General features: G+C 34.8%; 1 protein-coding gene across 4 annotated transcripts in view; it reads left to right on the forward strand.

The window, feature by feature from the left end:
* Positions 1–22,456, forward strand: part of LOC136977221 (M-phase phosphoprotein 8-like) — an 82,170-nt gene that overhangs the window by 1,383 nt on the left and 58,331 nt on the right. The window lies entirely within an intron of this gene.

Here is a 22,456-nt window from a genome sequence, read left to right on the forward strand (position 1 = left end):
ATAATTTCTACTTTTATATATTTGTTATAATTTAAAATCAAATATAAAAAAATATAATTTAATAAATCTTGTTAGTTTTTAAAAAAAAAGTATTTCAACAAATTAAGTATGTAAAATAAAATATTAGGCCTTTGTGATATTGTTAACAAATATAGATTGTAAGGTTCTAAATTGAATTTATTTCTAAAAGTGTTGCCTGCTTGTTCTGTTCATCAACAGAAGGAGTGTGCATATTGATCTGTCTGATGTCTGCGATGTTGGTTGCTATCAGCTGTGCAAAGTTATGATGAATTTGTAATTGTGGTGGCTAAGTTTAAATGAATAATATATAATTTTTTAAAATAATTTAAGATATATATTCATCAGAAATTTTATGTTTAAATTGAAAAATTGCAATTTTTTTAATAGAAATGAACATTTAAAATTAATTATATGTTGACTTTATTGAAATTTATATCGTATTCAATAAAATAAAAATGTCAAAGAAAATCGTAATTTTAATAAATATGTAATTATTGCAAATTGTATAGGATTATATTTGCAAAACTTCAGTTGTTAGTAATTAAAAACATAATAAATTAATAACAGAGGCAATATCAAAACTAATTGTTTTATTTATATTAGAATTTGAAGATAGAAATATATTTGAATCATTTACTTTTAATAGATCAGGTTTTTAAATTTTAATTATTTTATCATACTATTGAGCATATGAAATAACACATATATTACATACATATATAATGAACTCCTCTTTCATTTAAAAATTTTTCTATTTCTTTAAACTATATAAATATTTATAAATAATGAAAAATTACTGTATTAAATTGCATAATTATAAAACTTGAAATAATTCATAATAATTTTACGTATTAATATATAAATGTTTGTTTCACTGTAATACAGAATATTATTGTAAGATATATACCTTTACAGATTTATTTTATAACAATAATTCATGAATATTTGAATATTTCAGAGATACTTTAACAATTTTTAAATAATGATAGATCAGTTTTCATTTATATTTAATACAATTGCTAAATATTGGAATAAATTAGAATACATTTTTAATAATTGAAAGATTGTCTTTGTAATCTAAACATTTAAAATATTTTCATTGTTCATATTTATTATATTTTCTAGATAATGTAATAGTTATTTATTATCAATGGATAACATTATTATTAATATACAACTATATAATTTTTATTCAAATATTATTTAAAAGACATAAAAGTGTATATTAAAAACTATATAATGTTTTTTATTATGAGACATTTTCATGTTATATCTATTGCATTTAAAATTGTTTTCATTACTAAAATAATATATTATGTTAATACAAAAAATCATATAAAATTAGTTTTTCTTTGTGTAATAATTACATGTAAACTTTTTTAACTAGTAATTTTATTTGTTAGTAATTATTTTTATAAATTTATTCAAAAAATTAACTTCATTAATATATTTTTTAACTTATTTAAACTGCAGGCCTATATTTGTAATAATTGAAAACATTTTTAAATTAAATAAATAATTATTGAAATAATATAAGTTTATATAAATACTTATATTGTTTTGAAAATTAATTACTAATTTATTTTAAAATATTTAATTAATGAATTTTTATGGATTTAAATTCTTTATTCTGTTGGTCTTGAATAAATGATGATAAATTATATTGAATAGATAATTTTTGTAAACTTATGCATTATTCTTTACTTAATAGAAAATTTTATTAATTTTATCTTAGATAAATTAGTGAAATTTCTGATTATGCAAATATACTATTAAACTTCATTGGCATTTAAAATTAGAGTTTATTTTAAATAAATCTTTCTTAAAAACTTCTTTCTGATTATTATTTTTATTTATTCATGACAATCCAATATTAATTTTCCAACAATTTTTGTATTTCAATAAAGTAGGAACTGATGTATTGTTAATTATTTTAAGATTTTTGTTACCTAAAACATTTGAAAAAATAAACAGAGTTAACATTTAAAATAATGTCTTTCAACAACTCTAGTTTTTTTATTTTTTTTAAATACAACAGAAATCCATTATAGGTTGCATGATGCAATTTTCTGTAAATTTAGCTATATTTTTAAATAAATTGATTTTTTATTGAGAGGGAGCACGCACATCAGACACATTATTATAGTATTAGATGTCAAATCTCACTGTGTGCTCTCCACATATACTATGGTATAAAAATAAAAAGAATTATTGTTTTAACAGTCCGTTGTGTGCTAGATATTCTTAGCTAGGGATGATTTTCTCTGGGCTAGCTTAGCATGCGCCACATGCTTAAGAGAAAGTTTTGACTGTCAATATACTTTTTATATGAGAACAAATATGCCAATAATAATATATTCTAACGTGTAAACTCTTTTTATCATTTGTGTTTGCTTTTACATTGACAGCTAGCGGCTAGCTGTTTTAAGTCAGTGCGATGCTTGTGGGAACTCAATCACTTGCTTGTACGGAGGTTTGCCACAGCAAACAAGTGAATGCGCATGATGAAGCATTTAACATGGCCAGATTGTATCTAAAGCTTGCTGTACCCAGTCAGCATACATGTATTGTGTAAACTCTTTTTATCGTTTTCAAATCTAAGTTGTGAATTATTGTGAGTTACATACTTTCAGGGGTGGATCTACGTAGGGACTAATAGGGCTTAAGCCCTGGACCCCCAAGTGTCAATGGCCCACAAAAATTGAATTATTATCATAAATTTTTAATACTTTTTCTGATAAAGTTTGTCATTCAACATCATTTTATAAATAAATATATTTCAACTCTGATTTTGATGTTATTAAAATGAATTTTAAATCCCAATTTAAAGATTCTTAATCTAACAAAAAATTGGGTCTCATTGGACTTTGATAAGCCCTATGCCTCGAAAAACCTAGATCAGCCTCTGTGTACATTGTCGCTATATGTTATTTTATTCACACCAAATAACATTTCTGCCTATTGTTTAATGCTAGAGATAGACCCAGTAATCCTATTATAACTTTCAGCTTGCTCAAAAATTTTGATCAGGATTTGTCCCTGTTCTTAGCCCAACAAGTTGGTGAGCTGGACATGACTACAGAGAAGAAATTGGACAATTTGGGCAAGTTAGAATTAATAATGTAGTGGTCTTTGTTTGCTTAGTCAACATTCAGATGTTTGCCAACACAGCAGAACCCAACACTGACCCTATTGTTGACAGTTTTATTGGTTCTATGCCACCATATGTATCAAGTGTTTCTGTAAAACTGCCATTTATGTGGCAACAAACAATACACATGACTTGTTGATGAATTGGACTTTCACATTATACGAGAATCATACAGTCAGATGAAATTTTATCACATGGTTACCATCCTGACCCCTGATTAAAGATTTGTAATGGATATTCTATCCAAATTATCCATAAATGAATGGTATGAAGTGCTCAAAAAAGCATGTCTAAATCAAACCAGACCAAATTGAAAAGATTGATTTTTGGTATATCACTGGGTGACAGAAGTCCTTCTAAATGTTTTGGGAAATGAAACAACTTACTGGTACAGATATGACCAGCAGTTTTTTTGTGTGATTTATTTCTTACCTGCCTACCCAAATATATCCATGGGATTCTTGTGTTAACAAATGTGACTAAAGTTGATGTACTGTACTTGCTGACAGCAGACAAGATAATGGATGTCAATCCTGAAGTAGCCTCAGTTGAAACAAAAGGCACTCTGTTCACTGGAGCAATGAATTCTCGACATTAAAGTGAAAATTATTCAAAATATGGTCTATGGATGATTTCATAGCTGTGACAAACACAACTGCAGACATAAAAGTCGATGATGTACATTAGTGTTTGCCGATTTTTAAAACCTGGTTTTTTGAAGAAATTTATATAATTTGAAAACCAGGTTTCTCCAATTAAAAAAACTGGTTTTTTAGCCTAGACTTAAAAATAAAAATTAATTAATTATTTGATTAAAAACATCAACATTTTGACACACAATCATGTCTGGCATAAAACAGGAATATTGTTAAATACTAAGTTTCATAAAACTAACTACAAAAACAAAAAAAATCCCTCTACGCTTAAAAAGCATCCAATTCTCCCTACAATAGGGAGAAATTTTGCAACAGCGGAAAAACAATAGAAAGATTTTTATACTTAAAAGAATGTGTTATTTTAGCTTTGACTGACATCAGTGCTTCAAATGTGTGGAATGAAGTAGAGTATTGTAAAATTCTACAGCTCCTTAAAGTTTTAGGACCAATACAATATGTTTAGCAGCTGATGCCTTAGGATGACAAGATTTACATCTTGTTGTCCTATTTATTAACAAGTGAAGGCATATTTGAATTTTTGTTATGTGAATTGAAAAATTTAAAAACTGAAATTAGTTCCAAGTTGTTACATGCTGTAGAGGTACGAATTCAAGAGAGAAGACAAACGGGATTAGTAATACAGGTAGGCCTCCTACAACGCGGTACCTTTACAATGCGTTTTCACTCCAACACGGTTGGAAAAATGTGGAAATTTTCTTACAACGTGGGTTAGGGTATTTAGAAACGAATTATCTTTCACATAACGGAAAAATCGCAATGGATCACATAAGTGCAGTGGAACATGATGGAACAAGCTCAGACCTTGAAATAAGGACAGTCAAACATTCTCGAACAACTATAATAAGTGACGATGAGGACTGAATTTGTCAGCATAACATTGTTTCTTTTTGATTTTGACTTGAAATCATAATTTTTTTAGTTTTTATATGATGTTGAATTTTATTTAAGCATTTTATGTACTGTACATAAATTTAAAAAAATGATGAAAATGTTACACCATAAAAGGCAGTTTTTCTCTTTTTAGAACCAAATCCCAGTTTTTGTATTAAGTTGATGTCTCCTATAACGCGATTTCCCACAACGCAATATTTTCAAGGAACGTATCTACCGCGTTGTAGGAGGCCTACCTGTACTCCTTTGTGCAAACTTTGTGGATTTTGTAAATAAAGTCGTCTAGTGTAATTTTCCACTAGCTACAAAATCTAATATCATTAAGTTATTTGGACAAATATTATTGAGATTATATCCAAATTATTCTATAGAATATGGCTGCGATAATGAAAAAGTGGCAAAGAAAACCAAGTCATAGCTTTAAAAAATGCTATGGAAAAATCGATACATAAATATCTTCAAGAAGCTGAAGAAGTGACTTCATCCAGCTCTAAGACACTAAAAAAGGAGATTTTAGTATTAAAAGGTACAAACAGAAGAACGAAAAGTTTAGATTTATTATTTAATGCTTTAAAGACACTTGCTACTAAGCTGGGTTTAATTGAGAAAGTTTTTTCTATTTCTGGCAATTTTGTGTGAAAAATAAGGACATGATTGAGCAATAGATCTAGAGACATTCTTTGCTTTCTAAAATCATATTTTCTTAGGAAAAATAAGAAATAACAATGAATGCCTGCAAAATATTGTTTGTTTTTCTTTATGGTTTTCTATGGAGTAAATATTATAGTTTAATGTGATAATCTAGCAGTGGTGTGCTGTCCATGGAAGCTGTGGAAATGCCACTTCCTTTGTATTTTCTACATATTTTCATATTTTAATGTATTTTCAATTAATTAAAATTATTATAACCACATTATGTGTCTTATTACAAATTTCTATACTACATGTGAAAAAAAAATGATTAGATTGCTATTGTATATTCGAATATGCAAATGGAATCTGCATATTCCCAATGGAAGTGCTGTATTGTTGAATATGGGACAGCTTCCACGGCAAAAATATTTGAATCGTGTAAAGCAACCAGATTATAGAGAGGTTCAAGGTCTCATGTCACGTGATAAAACACACGTTTGCTCCGCCCATTCGCCATTTTTGTGGTAGTTTTCGCTCGCTTAGCTTGCACGTAGTCTGTTATTCGACGTCTTTTTTTAGTTTAAACATACAAAAATACTGCAGTTCTATTATCATGGATTAAGTTAAAAAAGATTCTTTTCTTGCAAGCTATTCTAGCAGTCTAACAGGACGAGATGCAGCTCTGTACGAAGAGAAAATTTCGTTATGTCAAGGCGATCCATACGAAGCCAGTTTATCAGACTTCGTCGTATATCAAGAGTTGTGGCCGAAAGTAGAATTTGGTGACATTATAAACTATTTGGTTTTTACAACAAATTTCTACACCTTGTCACAAATGAAAGCTTACAAATCTTTAGAGGCCATAACTATTTAACAAGTGGCTGGGTTTCTCCTGATATAAAAGTAAAAGTAATGAATAACAGCGAAGTAATATTGCTTGGAAAGATATGTTTTCTTTTGTTTGTTTAAACTCGTGTTTTTACGTATTTCTTAAGTAAGAATTTTTGTCTGAAAGTAAAAGTCTAATTAAAAACAGCCGTGGAAATTTTTTAATTCAAATTGTTCAGTACCTTTATTTTCTAGTTGAAACTAGCATATAATAAGTCTACTTGCTTTTCGTTTTAACGTGTAATGTTTTTAAGTTTGCACTAGCTAAAGCCTGAAATTACGTTAGTTATTCGTTTATAAATGCACTATACCTAACTAAATTAATATAAGCAAATCAGTAAACTCTTTTAGATTTTAAAACCTAAAAGTGTTTATTAACGTAAATATTGAAATGAAATGTTTCTGACAAACTCTTGTATTGATATTCACTTTATTCGTAACGAAATTTTTCCGGTTAATTCTCGAGAGCCATGCAGTTTGCCTTCGTCGTGAAAGCTCCTCAGTTTGAGATCTTTGATGACAAATAATGCCGGGAATTTTAAAAAATGATGTTCCTTTGTTCTTGAGTGAACTAGCATTACACCCAATTACACAACAAATCACCATAGTGATATTCGCGACGAAAAAAAACAACACAAGAACTCCAGTTAAAACGCACGTGAACACACAAAAACGTTAAGCTATGTATATCGAATCATGCAAATGGAATCTGCATATTCCCAATGGAAGTGCTGTATTGTTGAATACGGGACAGCTTCCACGGCAAAAATATTTGAATCGTGTAAAGCAACCAGATTATACCCATGTGTTTTACAGAGCACCAACCTCATGTGGTTTAGCTGGTGGATGCTACACACCAAAATATTGTATAACTCATCCAATGATTCTATCCAGGACTGGTGCACTGCACGCCACTGTAATCTAGCATTTTCTTTTTTTGTTTTGTTTTGTATAGATGTTGGTCGATTTTATTTTGTTATATTTTTGAAATTTTTTAAACTTACTTAATATTTATAAGTTTTTTAAAATAAGTTGCAAATATCCATTATCTCCATTTTTGGGAGAGAGTGAAAATTAAAAAACCGGCTAAAATCGGTTTCATAGAAAAGTTGAGATTCAAAAACCAGTTTTTTAAAAAGTCAGTTTTTGTATAAATCCCAATGTACATCCACTCCACACACAAAGGATCTGTGCTGGTACCATGAGAAATTCAACAGCCAAGCCAAAAACTGCCACCCAGGATTTATGAATTATAACAATAATTCAAATGAGAAAGCCAGGCAGTGAATGCAACAATTGTGCCATCCAAACTTGTGCGTGCTTATTGTTGATGCAATTTCAAACCTTTATCTCTTGATTAGAAACAAGAACATATCATCCAATTTTGAGTTCACATTAAATGCAGCAAATGGCACATATGTCACATATGGAACCAATAATTGTGTGAGATCCGAGGGAGGTAGAGGAAGTCGTATCTCCCCTTTCCGGCAACAGGTCGTTGACCTTCCATTTGTCAAGATGGCTAAGTTTACGAGTTGCGGTCTCGAGGGTCGGGACTGTTCTCTCAGGCGAGTGGAGAGGAGGTGAGGTGAGGTCGACAATAAGGTGAAAGCGATATTCGAGTCAAAGAGAACACCATTTAACAATTAAAACAAGATTTATTTGAATTAAACCAAGGACAAAATACAACGTAGACTAATATCCCTAATTCGCATAGGGGTTCAAGAGAGAGAGTTTACAGGTTCAGTTCATACCTGATTGTTAATTTCCTTAGCGATTTGGCACGTAGATCTCCAAGAAGGGTTTATAGGTATCTGGGAATTTCACACTTTTATAAAGTTGCAACTGAGCATGGTGACGCTGGAACTTAAGGTACAGAGCAGTAGCAACCTGCTATGGCATTGGTCCGGCTGATGGTAAGAGACTCCCCGGAGGGAGGGAAAGAAGCGGCTTATATAGTTTTAGGCTGGGAAAATCGGTCATGTGATCAATGGTTAATGGTGATCAGGGTCATAGGTGTTCCCGAGACCAAAAATATATGATAAATTCGGACGTTAACTATAAACTGAAGGTGCAAGATGATCTGTATACAGCGTGAGAACAATGGATAGTTGACAGTTATACGGCCAGGGGTGCGCATTTTCTCGGCTAGGAATTTTTTCTATCGAGGTTGTTTATAATAGGGAAAAATTATTTCAATTTTGAGTTTAATGGAATTCCAGATCTCACAATTGTTTATTGGACTGGGATTTGTGGCAAATATCTCATTAAACATTCATCATGGCTGATATTGCATAGTCCATGTTTAGTGCAAATTTCATCAAACATTATGTCTTGCTTATAGATCTGTAAGTTTTTATTTTCTCAACACAAAGTTGAGTTAACATCAAATCTGACATACATGATATTGTAGGGTTTTCAAGTATTACAACGCTTTAGGTTCCTATTATACTCAGACATTTTGTCTTTTCACGACAATTACATATTTTTCTAATCCACAAATTTTCTTACAAAACAATACTACTGTCAGTAGACATTAAAAATGCAGGTGAGAGGGGAGACTATAACAGGAGAAGTTCCTCAAATTTTTGTGTCGCATAATTGCTATCTTTTCCTGGTCATTTTTGTTGATTGGAGTAGAGTCCATTGACTTTCTTTGTACAGTCCCATCATCGTTGATCGCCTTTGTGTTCTTCCCCATAATGGCACCAAAAATAAAAGAGAATTGCTCTCTCAACCATGTGTCAATATATACCCTTTCCTGTTTCCCTGCTGGATTTATTACCTCTCCAGGCAATAATGGGCAATGGAACATTCTAGATAGGGGAGACCCTAGCAAGGTTTTCAGGTGGTGCGAGATCTTGTTGTGGCGCCCCCCTGTAGAGACTAAACTGTATGTAGAGACTAAAGATAAAATACATTTTTTACATTATTAATAACTCAGACCTTCGAAAGATTAGCATAGTAGTAGTATGGATGAGAAACAATAACAGTAAAAAGAAACAATATTTGTTTGAAAAGGTTAACAGTCTACAATGTTAAGTGTGAATTTCATGCTATATGTGTATACCTTTGAAACACAACCCAGCTCACTGTTATATAGAATTTATTTTAGTTGGGAGGGTTAAGTAGTAATAAGGTGATTGGGTTTTATTTTTTGCACAGACAATCTATCATTGCATTTTCTGCACCCCCCTATGATGGTGCCTGGTGCGATTTTCACTGTTTGCATTGCCCTAGGGCTGCCCCTGATTCTAGAAGTTTATAAACAAAGGCTTTGTAACCAACAATTTAATTTTATATACAGAAATGACAAGCAATTGTTACAGATCTTTGTAGTAAACAACTTATTGATGCAAATACTGGACAAAGACAAAAACAACACCTTCATGAGCTGTTCACTACACTCAAACAACATGGAGTCATTGTCAATCTAGACAGATGTGAACTTGGACTGAGAGAGATTGCATTTCTATCAAAGATTTCAAATCATCAATTGAGAGAAAGTATTAATCATTGTGAACACCCAGACCCATAACAGTAAAAGGGTTATGTTGATTCATCAGTATAGTGTGCTGCTGCTGCTTTATCAAAAATGCATCACAGATACAGGCACTTCTGCACAAGTTCTTAAATCCATACACCAACAGCAAGTTCTTAAATCCATACACCAAGCAAACAGGAGTTGAAGTGGAATAAGAAAGCTTCTGATGCTTTTCTACGAGCACTTGCTAATGCTGCCATGTTAGCACACTCACAAGATGACAACCAACATTTCCTTGCAGTTAAGATTTCAAACTAGAATTGGAGCATTCTTACAATAGAAAACAAATGGATTATGTAACCACTGACATTTTATTTCATGAAACTACCGAGCAGAATACATTTTCTGGATCTTTATGATCATAAATTGTTGACAATAAAGTGATGGAACACTTCCAGCACCTTTTTTAGAAGATTGATAATTCAGCATTTTTAGACCATAAACCACTTTTGTATGAATTCTCCAGACTATCAATAAAAAACATAATGATAGCCATTGCTACTAAAATGTTATCTCACAGTTTTTACAACACATTTCAGGAACAGATGCCCTTATACATATTGAAACAGTTTCCAAAGCTGTCAACTTTGAACTGTTTGCAAAAGCACAACACCATCAAAATACGCCAATTCACAACAGAAGATCAATATACTAGCCAAAGTCATAAGACTTTGGCTAGTATATTGATCACTTCTGCCTCATTGGCACATGTCTTGCATATGCACAATTCTATAATTCACTCACCTAGTGGAGACATTCATACCATCATTCAGCATTACCTTATTTTGTGATATTTCAAAGGAACCCAAGATCCTTTGTTACAGAACCATTCTGATGATCACTGTTTGAATCTTTCTGTGGCCTATTGCATCCTGCAGTGAAAGTGACTGTGATTTAAAAAAGTATGATTTGTCTGGTCCTCAATTATGACATACCAAACTGGTACTACTACTACTACTACTAAGGTAAGAGATAGACAGAACTCGATGGTTATAGACCAAAAGGAAGAGGAGATAGATGATAAGCAGGAAAGGTGGGGTGAGGGTGGGGGAGATGGGGTGAGGGTGGGATAGAGTGGGGGAAGTTGAGGTAGAGAAGGAGGGGAAGTGAGAGAGGTTGGTGTTCATGAAGCACTTGATCAGCTTATTAATTGAAGCATGTTACAATTGAATACGCATGCAGAGAGATGTGAGATTACAAATTCATAAAAGTGGCCCATAAGTTACTTTTGATGAAGTGGCCCTTGGTGGCCATCTAAACAATGAGATACAATGAGAGGAGGTGGCACTAGGGGAAGAACGAGGAGCTCTTCTGTTGGAGAGGGGAATCCCCGCCAAGATAGGATACAAAGCAGAGGTTAGATGTTATGCTGGCTGGTGGTGGAATGCTCAGATAACTTCAGGTTGCTCACAGTCTTTGAATTCATGAAAGATCTTTCAAAATACTCTACCACACTCAATGCATCTTGCCATATGCCAAAACCAGTCATCAAACCAGGCCTTCCACTTTTTTTTTGAAAGGGAGTGATCAGTACACTCTTGATCCCACACTGTCAGAAGCTCATTGTCGCTAGAAAATTGCTCTTCTTTGAGGTGTTTTTTGTCTTCTGGAAATAAGCCAAATTCATAGGGAGCAAGATCTGGACTGTATGAAGGGTGATCCAAAACAGTTAGTCCAGACCTGATGTAATAGATGACTGTATCCTTTGATCTGTGTGCTGGAGTGTTATTGAGGTACACCTCAATAACACTCCAGGAGCCATGTGTTTAGCCGGGATCTTGATTGGATGTTCCTTAGTCATTGAATGACTTTTGGCAAACGTGTTTTGGTGTATCAGGAACTGGTGATTACATGCTGTTTTTCTAGTATGACCTTCTCCACAAAATCGCATTTTGCAAAGAATATAGCAATCATTTAATTTAAATATATATATACAAATTAAAAGCAATGGGATCAGTAATAAACTTCTTAAAAATATAAACTCTAAAAATAAAATATTCTGGAAATATTTTATTTTTAGAGTTTATATTTTTAAGAAATCATTTGTTTCTTTGTTGAGCATGATTTTCAGGCCTCTTCTGGACTTGCTGCATCTTCAAAGAGCCAAACTTTGCTCTGAGATTTTGTTGTCATAATAATAAAGCCAGGTCTCATCACCTGTTATAATGCTGTTAACATCCTTGGATATCCCAGACTTAAATCGTTTAATCATTTTTATACACCATTCTAACCTGTTGGGCTTCTACTCCTCTGTCAGTGAATGAGGAACCCAGAGCAAACAAACTTTTCTTAATCTTAAGTGCTTGTGCAGAATGTCATGAACAAATGATGCACTAATATTCAATAGTTCCTGAATCTGTCAATAGGTAATTCATCTGCCTTCACTGAGAACTTTCCATATTTTCTGATGTTACTGCTTCTGCTGGTGTACTGAGTATGGGTCATCCTCCACACTAAAATTACTGCTTTTAAACTGTTTATACTATCATGTAATGGTTTCAAGGAAAGACAACATTTCCCCAAAATAGAAGGCATTTCTGAAAAACATACTTAACATTTTATACAATCTCTGTAAAGATAACGGGTAATCTGATGTTTGGTTTTTGTCCACACTGCCATTTTCTGGAATTTTTGCACTGCTTGCTGGGAAAGTACTGGAAACAGGAACTTGATTTGGACTTTACTCTGCCAATTTTTCATGCTGTTTTGATTGGTGAAAGACTCATTTTGCTATAACCAATAGATGTGTAGGACAAAACTTTTTGAGTATACTTACTATGGTTGATCAATTCACTTACTGGCCAGAGGCAGTACCAATAGTAGTTACCTCTGCAGTAACCATAGGAAAACAGTTCATTGATACTAGGATTGCATGATTTGGTTGTCCATCAATTATAATCAGTTGTGATAAACAGTTAGAGCAAGTATTGAACAATGCATTTCAATGTTGGGGACACTGTGCATTTTAACGATCATATACTATCCCAAAGAAAATTGAATGATTGAAGGATTCCACTGCCAACTGAAGGCAGTCTTAAAAACATTCATAGACACAAGCAACTGGACAGGTAACTTCCCATTGTCCTTCTAGGCCTCTAATGTACTCTGAAGGAAGACTTGCATGCATCTGTTGCAAAACTGGTTTATAGCACAACTTTTATGACTTTCAAGACAGTTTTTCAAAAGATTGAATGCAAACAAAACATAACCAGATTACTTGGTTGTTATGTATGCTCATAAATGATGCGTCACCGAAGATCCCATGGGCAACAAGATACCACAGTTGAATCCAAATATTTAGCAACAGCAACACCTCTTCATCAGAAATGATCAGACTTGAACATCATGTGGGTAGTCTTATAGTTTTGGTAGTGAAGTTCTTCAGGAAATGGATAAGTTCTACACAGAACACATAAGGACACCATATTGACAGAGTCAAACCTGCATACATGACATTACCATGTGGGAAAAGCACTGACCTGTAATCCAACAACAATAACACTGACCAGAATTGAAGAAAACAGTCCTTTAAGTTCTCCTTCACTTCATTCAGATAGTTCTCAGCTCCCTGGGGATCTTTTATGTTATACAATGCAATTTTCTGTAAATTTAGGTATATTTTGTGTAAACCGATTTTCTTCCGAAAGGATGTATGCCAGTGGCATGCCGTCATTGGAAGCAATGGAAGCGCTGCTTTTCTTGTATTTTCTAAAAAATAAATACATATTGTGCGATTATTTTCATATTTTAAAGTATTTTGGATTAATTAAAATTAATATTTTATTATAACCACATTATGTATCTTATTACAAATTTTATACTACACATGAAAGAAACGATAAGATCGCTATTGTATATTCGAATATCAGTGGCGAAATGGAACCGTTGTATTGTCGAAACCGGGTCAACTTCCAAACAGCCAGATTATAGGCATTTGCGCATGCGCTTTACAGAGCACCAACCTCAGGTGGTTTAGCTGGTGGAAGCTACACACATATAATGCTTCTAATGATTCTATCCCGGACCAGTTCTGGGCTGTTAGCTGCCTTCCTGCTAGGTTCTGCTGGCTAGATTATGCCTGCTGGCCTGGCTGCCTTCACCTGATTATGTGAATCATAAGAACAGTACAGTACATGTGTTAAGATATAAATGTACTGTACATTTATATCTTAACACAAATGATAGGAATTTACTGGTATGTTTTTATGATAGTTTGCTACAGTTGACAAAAGTTAAAAAAAATCCATTAAAATATTTGATATTTTTATTCTGCTCTCCCATCTTATATTACTTATGGATTTTAATGTTAAGCCAGTGATATTATGATTTCGTATGTCCCATCTATAAGGGTATGTAGAAAAAAATGTGTACAATTCTTGTACAATGTTAAAAAATTAACTGTTACTTTGGCAGCACCATTTACAATCAAATTTAATGAATGAGACGCACAAGGTACAGAAAAGCTCCAGAATTTATTTTTCTTAAATTTACAATTTATATATCTGTTGTCATAAAAATTTGTCTTTCCACTTTTTTCCCAAGACTACAAATATTCAGGTACAAAGTAAGTGGTTTCAACTTATTTCTACTTAAGAAGTAATTAAATAATTAAGAGATTGGGGAATTGGGGACATAAATAAAACCCTGCTGAAAGAGCCAGAATTTTACTTAAACGAAAGCTTAACTGAACCAATCTATCCGAGTACAGTGGGGACTGATTTCTTCGTAATATTAGATAATAAAGACAGAAATTTTTTCAGTTCAATGAGAGTGACTAAAAAGTTGTAAATTTTCATGGACACTGGTCCTAAAACAAATTAGTTAGAAAACAAATGACGGACAATGTACTTAGTATTAAGTTTAACATATTTAGATTTTTACAGCTATGGTGAGAAACGTTTAAAAGTTACAACAACCCTATCGCCTTTTTTGAGGTACACTAGTGATGCGACAAGAGACATTTAACATTGACCAGTATCTGTCAGTGTTAAATGTCCCTCGGGATTTGGCATGCACATACTGCACACCTACCTGGGCCGTTTCTGATTCCATCCATTAGCCCAGTGTTTTTCAACCAGGGTGCCACGATTGGGGTGTCGCAAAGTTTAAGACCTTTAGGCATTTTCATTGAAATTTACTTAAGTGTAGTTCAAGATAACTCATTGTCAGTATTTCGACAACATTCAATGGACTTAAATTTTGATTTTGAACATGTAGAAACACTATTTTTGCATTAAAATGCTACTTCAAAATGTCAATTTTTTAAAATTTCTTTCCTGGGGAGGGAGTCCCCTCCCTCAACCCGACCCCAGCATTGCACATTAATTCGTTTTCGTAAAAGAATATTATCTCCCCCCATTAAAAGTCCCCTTTTTCAGATTCTAGATCCGTCACCGGTCAAGGATGCCACAATGTTTTATTTTTCAATCAGGGGTGCCACTGAATGAAAAAGGTTGAAAAACACTGCATTAGCCACTCATATCGAGCTATTTGACTAAGTGGATTGTTTTAAAATTTAAAAAGTAAAGAATATTTTGTTATTTTTATGTACGTTTCTTTACAAACCTACATTTAATTATACTTTTCTTTAAAAGTATATTAATACAATTGAACAATATATTGTACCAGGTATGTATATCCACTGCACATTTTATTTCACCAAGTAAGTTTTTATAATTTATTTTTAGTTTTAGCCCTTATATCGTGGCTAGCGATTCAGAGTGTAATTGTAATATTAAAAATACATTTAGAGAAGTCTACAGTTTTTACTGGCTTATCGAACAAATGAATACTAATGGACCCTAGACCATCACTGACGCGCAATTAACTGATTACCCCTAGAAGTCAGCTTCTTACAGAAACACAGCTTCCCTGTCATCAGATGTCAAGGCATGCCACTGATGTATGCATTATACAGGGTGACAATAATTAACCCGTACAAGTTTTTTGTATCGTAAATTTATTAAAGAAATAAAAAGTAGCAAAACAACAGCATATAACAGTGACAATACTTTACGTATTAATCAGATATTCAGCCAGTTTCAAAGTGGCCTCCTTTTGCTTTGATGCAGAGCCCCAAACGCGTTTTGAAATTCTCAGCGATGGGCCGCACTCTTCTGGAGACAGTTTGTCTCACTCCCAGCGCAAGGATTGCTTCAGCGACTCCAAACTTTCATGGCGCTTAGAACAGGCCCTGGCCTCCAAAATGGACCACACACTGTAGTCCATTGGGTTCAGATTCGGCGAGTACGGTGGCCATTCCGCAGACGAGATGAAATCGGGAAAATGAGCCTTGCACACTCCTGAGTCTTCTTCGCCCTGTGTGTCGGCGCCGAGTCCTGCTGAAACGTCCATTTCGCACTGCCAAAATGCTGCTGAGCCCACAGAAGTACCACAGCCTCGAGAATGTCACGTTGGTACACATCTTGATTGATTTTGGCCTCTTGATCGACGAAAACAAGGGGTGTCTTGCCGCTCGCACAAATTCCGCCACAAACCATGACTGACATTGGATTTTGTGATGTTCGATGACGGCTGAGCGTCCAGGAGCCCCCGCGGACCAGTTTCTGTCGTTTTGATGGTTGTACAGAGAAAAGCTTCTCGTCTGTGAAGAGAATGCCCTCCCATTGTTGACCTGCGGCCCGACGCTTGAGTTAACGGGATCTTTGGAGTCTCACGCACTTGTTTTCATCGGTGAGGAGCTGAACCTTTTGGAACTTGTAGGGCTTGAGTACGAGTTCCTTTTTCGCCATTAACCGCACCGATTCACGATTGATTCTGATCTCACGAGCAATTTTTCTCATGGAGACCTTCGCATGTCAGTCAACTCGCTTTGTGATGATCTTGCGGTTCCTAGACGTGTTGACAGTGCGCTTTCTTCCACGTCCGGGACGGTCATTATTGTGGCCAAGCTCCTTGAATTGCCGAACTGCATCTGAGACTGTCATTTTTGGAACACCGAGCAAACGAACAATTTCACATTGATGCTTTCCTTGCCGGAATAGCTCCAAAATTGCACAACATTTGTTCGACACCATTAAAAAAATAAAGAACTAACCCTTATTACATCGAAAGTACATCTACACGGGCAGGAAATCATGGAGAATTAAACAATAGTATGTAAATTGGTGACAGTAAAAAAGTTCAGGTGCAGCATTGCTACAAACTTTGTACGGGTTAATTATTGTCACCCTGTACATGTTGTAGTAATGCATACATTCCTTTGAGCCATGGATGAGTAAGATGTGGAAAGTCCTTGAGGATATCCTGCATTGGAGAATTACTGATTCTAGTTTTGACTGACTTAGGGAAGATATTATACAGAACCACCTGTGTTGTAAGGGATGTCAGGAGGTCAACCAGTAATCTGTTTGTGATGTCAAGAATGAGTCCAAAGTAATGGGGCCAAAAAGTCTGCACCAATTATAGGCTTCTGCACATTAGCTGTGGTGCATTCTTGTTTGAAAGAATGTCTTACGTTGAGGTCAAGTTCTAACACTTTTGTTTCATATGTTGAGATTTTAGAATTGTTGGTAGCAAATAATTCAAACTTTGTAAACCAATCCATAGTGGTTAAGGATGATCACTAAATCTGCTCCAGAATCAATTAAGAAATTTAGATCAGTTTTGTTATTGTGCACAAACAAATGCTATATTTTGGAGCCAGGCTGTTACTGTGGCTGGCTGTGCTTGTTTCCCTGATCAGCAGTTTGGTCAAAGAAACACAGCAAGCAACATTTCCTAGCAGCCAATCCAAATTTATTGTGGTAATAACAATATCCCTGATGACTGAGACTTCATCATCAAGGACATGAACTAGTGCGGTACCTTGAATTGAATTCAGATTATGTGGGTTTATCTCTCTGCTACAATAATGAAGGAGAGTGGTATGTGGCACATTAAGTTCTGCAACCCTCCTTGTGAGTTCTAATATCTGTAGCTCAAGATTTTTGATTGTGGAATTTTCAGCTTCTCAGTTGATGCTGGCCAATTGTGTTGGTTCTGTAAGTTTGGCGACCTTATCAGCTAGGATAGCTAGATTGTCTAGTTCATCGCTACTAACAGCCAGGACTGTCTGAATGTATTTTGGGAGATGTTGGTGCCACAAGTTTTTAAGAAATTCTTTGGTAATCTTGTCAACTAAAAGCTCTATCATGTTACAGAGTAAAATGTTGGGTTTCTGATTCCCTAATGCCACTGCTATTGTCCCTACCGATTCTCAGAACTGCTAATAGATATGATCATGCATCTGCATGATCATATCTATTAGCAGTTCTGGCATTAGCAGCAATCATGCAGATGCATGATCATATCTATTTGTCCTGCCAAGTTCTTTCATAGACAGAGTTGTTCAACATTAATTTAAATTTAGTCAAGAGTCCAAGTAGTTCATTATTTGAATTATGTTTGGGTCACCAGTTTGACATTCTATTCTGCAGTCTCCTTCCTTCCTCCCTCTTCAGAATCTAAATCACTGCCTTGCACCTCCGTTCCTTTCGAGGTCCAGCCAAAAAGTGTTCACCACTCTCCTCTCTTCTTGCCTCAGGCCTTCCTTTCTTTTGTCTCTCTCCCCAAATTCGTGGAAGTCTTAATACCCTCTTCTTTGTTTAACCCTTGGTTCTTAGAAGGGGTAATCCTCCCCCTCCAGCAGTAACGGTTGATATAGAAAGTTTTTGAAGACAATAGACAGGAAATAAGAAAATAGAAATGAAATAAAGGAATTATAAACTATATACAAATTATAATATGGCTGACGGCCACACTGTAACAAAACTTTATTATAAGTGGCCAGAGCAACTGTCTTCCATGTAAAACCTTCACAATCCAGTATTAGGTGTTTATATAACTGCTAATGTTTTCAACCCCGTCGGGGTCTTCTTCAGGCACAGCACAAAAATAGTTTCAAATGCCAGTGAATGGAACAAAGAAACCGAAGCGAATTCTATTCCAATTTTTGGAATCTTGAAATTGGAAGATAAGATGGAACATTATGCTCGAACTGGGATGTTATCTACGCATGTGTACTATTACGTTCGTCGATCTTTGAATGTAAAACGGATTAATACAATATTAAGTTATTTGTGGGTGCGCATTTCCCTCATAGCAATATTTCCAGGCTTGCGAGATGTTGATTGCATCCTTGTAGTTGATGCATGTGTTGTGCAAACCCGCTTTATATATCTCTAGGGTCTCAAGTGTTCTGAGTTGGTCTGTGTGGTTTGACATTCTGATTATACGAGCATTTTGGAGGTCGGCAGTGATTCCTTGCTGTGTGGCATACGTTGCCAGTGTGGTAGATAGTTTATTGTTGGCAATGTTGTACCTGTGCTCATGGAGGCGATGATGGAGGGAGCGTTTGGTTGAACCCACATAGACCAGACTTCTATTAAATCTGTCATCCCACAGGGGAACCACATATATGCCCGGTGCATTTTTCATGTCCAAATTGTCCTTCCCATTTTAAAGTAAGCTGTATACTGACCTTGGCCTCCTATAAGCTATTTTATTTTGGGTGCTGGATGCGATTTCTCTGTATATCGCATCTAAATGGTGGTTGTACTCAACTATTTTTCTTGCACTATTATCAACGGATCTTACCCCGGCTTGTAGGTTGTTACGAGTATTTCCCCGTGTGTACTTGCGTGCTATGTTGTACACTATGTTCCTCTCATAACCGTGTTGTGATGCCACTTCCTGGATACAGCTAAGCTTGGCTAATGTGTCTTCATATTTTGAGTTGTGCGTTCACGCACAACTCAAAATATGAAGACACCTTAATTAGTGCCCTAAAAGCCGCTATCTTATATGAATATGGATCCTCAGAGAAAGCTGGGATGAACAGAGGTACATGGCATTTTTTGTAAAAAAATGCCATGTACCTCTGTTCATCCCAGCTTTCTCTGTTCAACCCCAACAGAGGTACATGGCATTTTTTGTAAAAAATGCCATGTACCTCTGTTGGGGTTGAAAACGTTAGCAGTTATATAAACACCTAATACTGGATTGTGAAGGTTTTACATGAAAGAAAGAATTATAATTCATCCAGTTTACAGTAAGAAGTACAGAGCAACTGTATCGTACTTCTACATTCTTGGGTGACATGTGGACAATAGAATGAATTTTGCATGCTAAGAACAAGTGTTGCCAATCAACTCCAAGATATGGTTTGTGTTGCCAGTCAGTTCTGGGTTTATGGCTGCCACAAAACCATCAGGCAACTAATATAGGTTGATCATTTGTTGGGACAACTTCACTCCTCCACAGTGCATGATAGAAGCAGTGAAATATGTCCCTAAATATGTACCATTATCTAAGATGCAGGTCAAAAATATTATCCCAGAGAACAAACAAGCTACAAAAGAGCTGAATGAAGTGCATAAGGAATTATTTAGATGGAAAGCAACCTTCAAAATTAAAGAAGGGAGCACATGCTCTGAGAAGAGCCCAATACCCTGATGAAAAAAGAAACCAAAACATGTACTATTATATATTTACTAATTGGTTACCTGTCATGTATGATAAAATATATAAAATACTACTATAAAGTTGTACTTGTATGTATTTCTTTATGTACTTCACTTTATTTACAAAGAAAACAGTCATCTCTGTTTATTTCTTTTTACATTTTCTGCCCTGTGGGCTCTAAAAGAGTCTTTTTATCAAGCTCATCATGGATTTGGCCAGGCCCACAACGGGGTGGCTGGGTGGTGAGAAATTGGGCCTGATATATTCAGGACAACCACTCCAAAAAATTCCTGAGTTTTTCAACCCATCTGGATTTATTGTTGTCTTCAAAGTGATAGTCTGACAACTTAACCATATGGCCATCTGGCTGTCTGTTTTTGTTCATTAGAAGTTTCTTCTTGTACAATAGAATTATGAAAGTAACGCTTATTTAAAATGAAATAAAATAAGGCTTAGTCCTATTTAGGCTAAATGAATTGAAAAATATAGGCCTGTGATGTTCTGAGTTACTTGAATGACGACACAAAGAACAAAACTTTACTTTTAAGTACGGACGTAAGATTTATAGAATGATACAGGTTCCAACTCTGAGGCAAGTTCCAATAAACAATATTTTCCATGACACAAATATATACAAAACTTGAAATAAAAATCTTCATTACAATCCTTTAGACGCCCGGAGTTTTCTGATATACCGGTTTCAAGTTATGCGAGCATGGGCTGCGTTTTTTCTTAAATTTACCTTAACCTAATTATATAAAAATAGTAGAAGACAGACATAGACAGATGAAGGAAGAAGAGAGATAGGATAGGGGTACCCAGTTGTTTTGAATGTTCCCTTGGTGGTTCAGGTGGACTTAACTTTCTTTGTCTTGCCAGATCGATATTCCACTTTCATGCAGTCTTTGCACCTCTCCTCGAAATTTCTTTTTTGACGTTCCTTCTGCAAAACACCTCGAAGACTTCCACTATTTCGTCTCCTTATCCTTATTCCTGGCTTTAACACAGCACTTTGGTACTCTCGTCTTTTACTAACAAAAGACCAAGAGTCTCTCCTTGAGCCATCCGATCTCTCTAGCGTCTACCCAAAAAGTGGCTCTCTCCCCCTTCAGATCAGGGCTTTTTTCTACCCATTGTTCACTTCCCACACTTCCGGGATTTGGGTGTGGGTAGAAAGTTCTTGAATTTTTAGGGAACAAAGAAATTAGAGAACAATAGAAAGTTGATAGTTATGAAATAGATTGAGGAAAGAAAGAAAAAGAATTATAATATAAACCTATAAACTATTTACAATTTATGGCATTGTGCCTCAGGCCTCTATTATGGAAGCAGGGAAAAACCAACTGTGATAAAGTCAACTTATGAAAATAGAAATTTTGGTTGAAAATAATTAACGTTCCCTGTCAGTACATTTTAAAACACTAAAAAGAACCACAGTAAATTATGGTCAATGTTTGCCTGACATTACAGAGAGTGATATTGAAAAATTAAAAAGAAAAAAAAACGTTAAATAGTCCAAAAAGTAAAGATACATTTACAACGACTGTGCTGATTCAGAACCCTGCCAAATGTAGTGTGCTTCATTATACATTTGTGGCTGTCAGCCATATTTTAGTTTATATATATAGTTCATAAGTTCTGTATTTCATTTCTATTTTCTTCTCTGATTCCTACTTTCATACGTCCTTCCCATTGTCTCAAAGCAACTCATACATAAACCGTTGCCGCTCGAGGGGGAGGGTTGCCCTTTCCAAGAACCAAGAGTCGAACAAAGGAGGAGATTAAGACTTCCCCGAAATTGGGGACATAGACAAAGAAGGTATAGGCCCAAGGCAGCGTAGGAAAAAGAGAGGAGACACTTTCTGGCTGGACATCGGAGGATACGGACGTAGTAAGTAGTGCTCCAGACTGAGAAAGAAAGGGGACTATGAATTGAGAGAGAACCTGCCGAGACCAGAGAGGAAAGGAGGCTACGAAGATCTCTAAGACATCAAGAGAATTGAAGAATCTAGGCTTAGAACTACTGGTGAAGTAGAGGGAGACGACTACGATTGTGAGAGCGTGAAAATCATCAAGGACATTAACTACACGACTTGGGCCCGGGTACTTCCTATCTGCCTTTACTTTTCTTAGTCTATCCGTTCCTTTTCCTTGTTAGTTCTAAGATAGTTATAAGGTTAGTTGTAA

The sequence above is a fragment of the Centruroides vittatus genome, unplaced genomic scaffold (genome assembly GCF_030686945.1).
Source record: "Centruroides vittatus isolate TY-2023 unplaced genomic scaffold, ASM3068694v2 contig_452, whole genome shotgun sequence".
NCBI classification, from domain to species: domain Eukaryota; kingdom Metazoa; phylum Arthropoda; class Arachnida; order Scorpiones; family Buthidae; genus Centruroides; species Centruroides vittatus.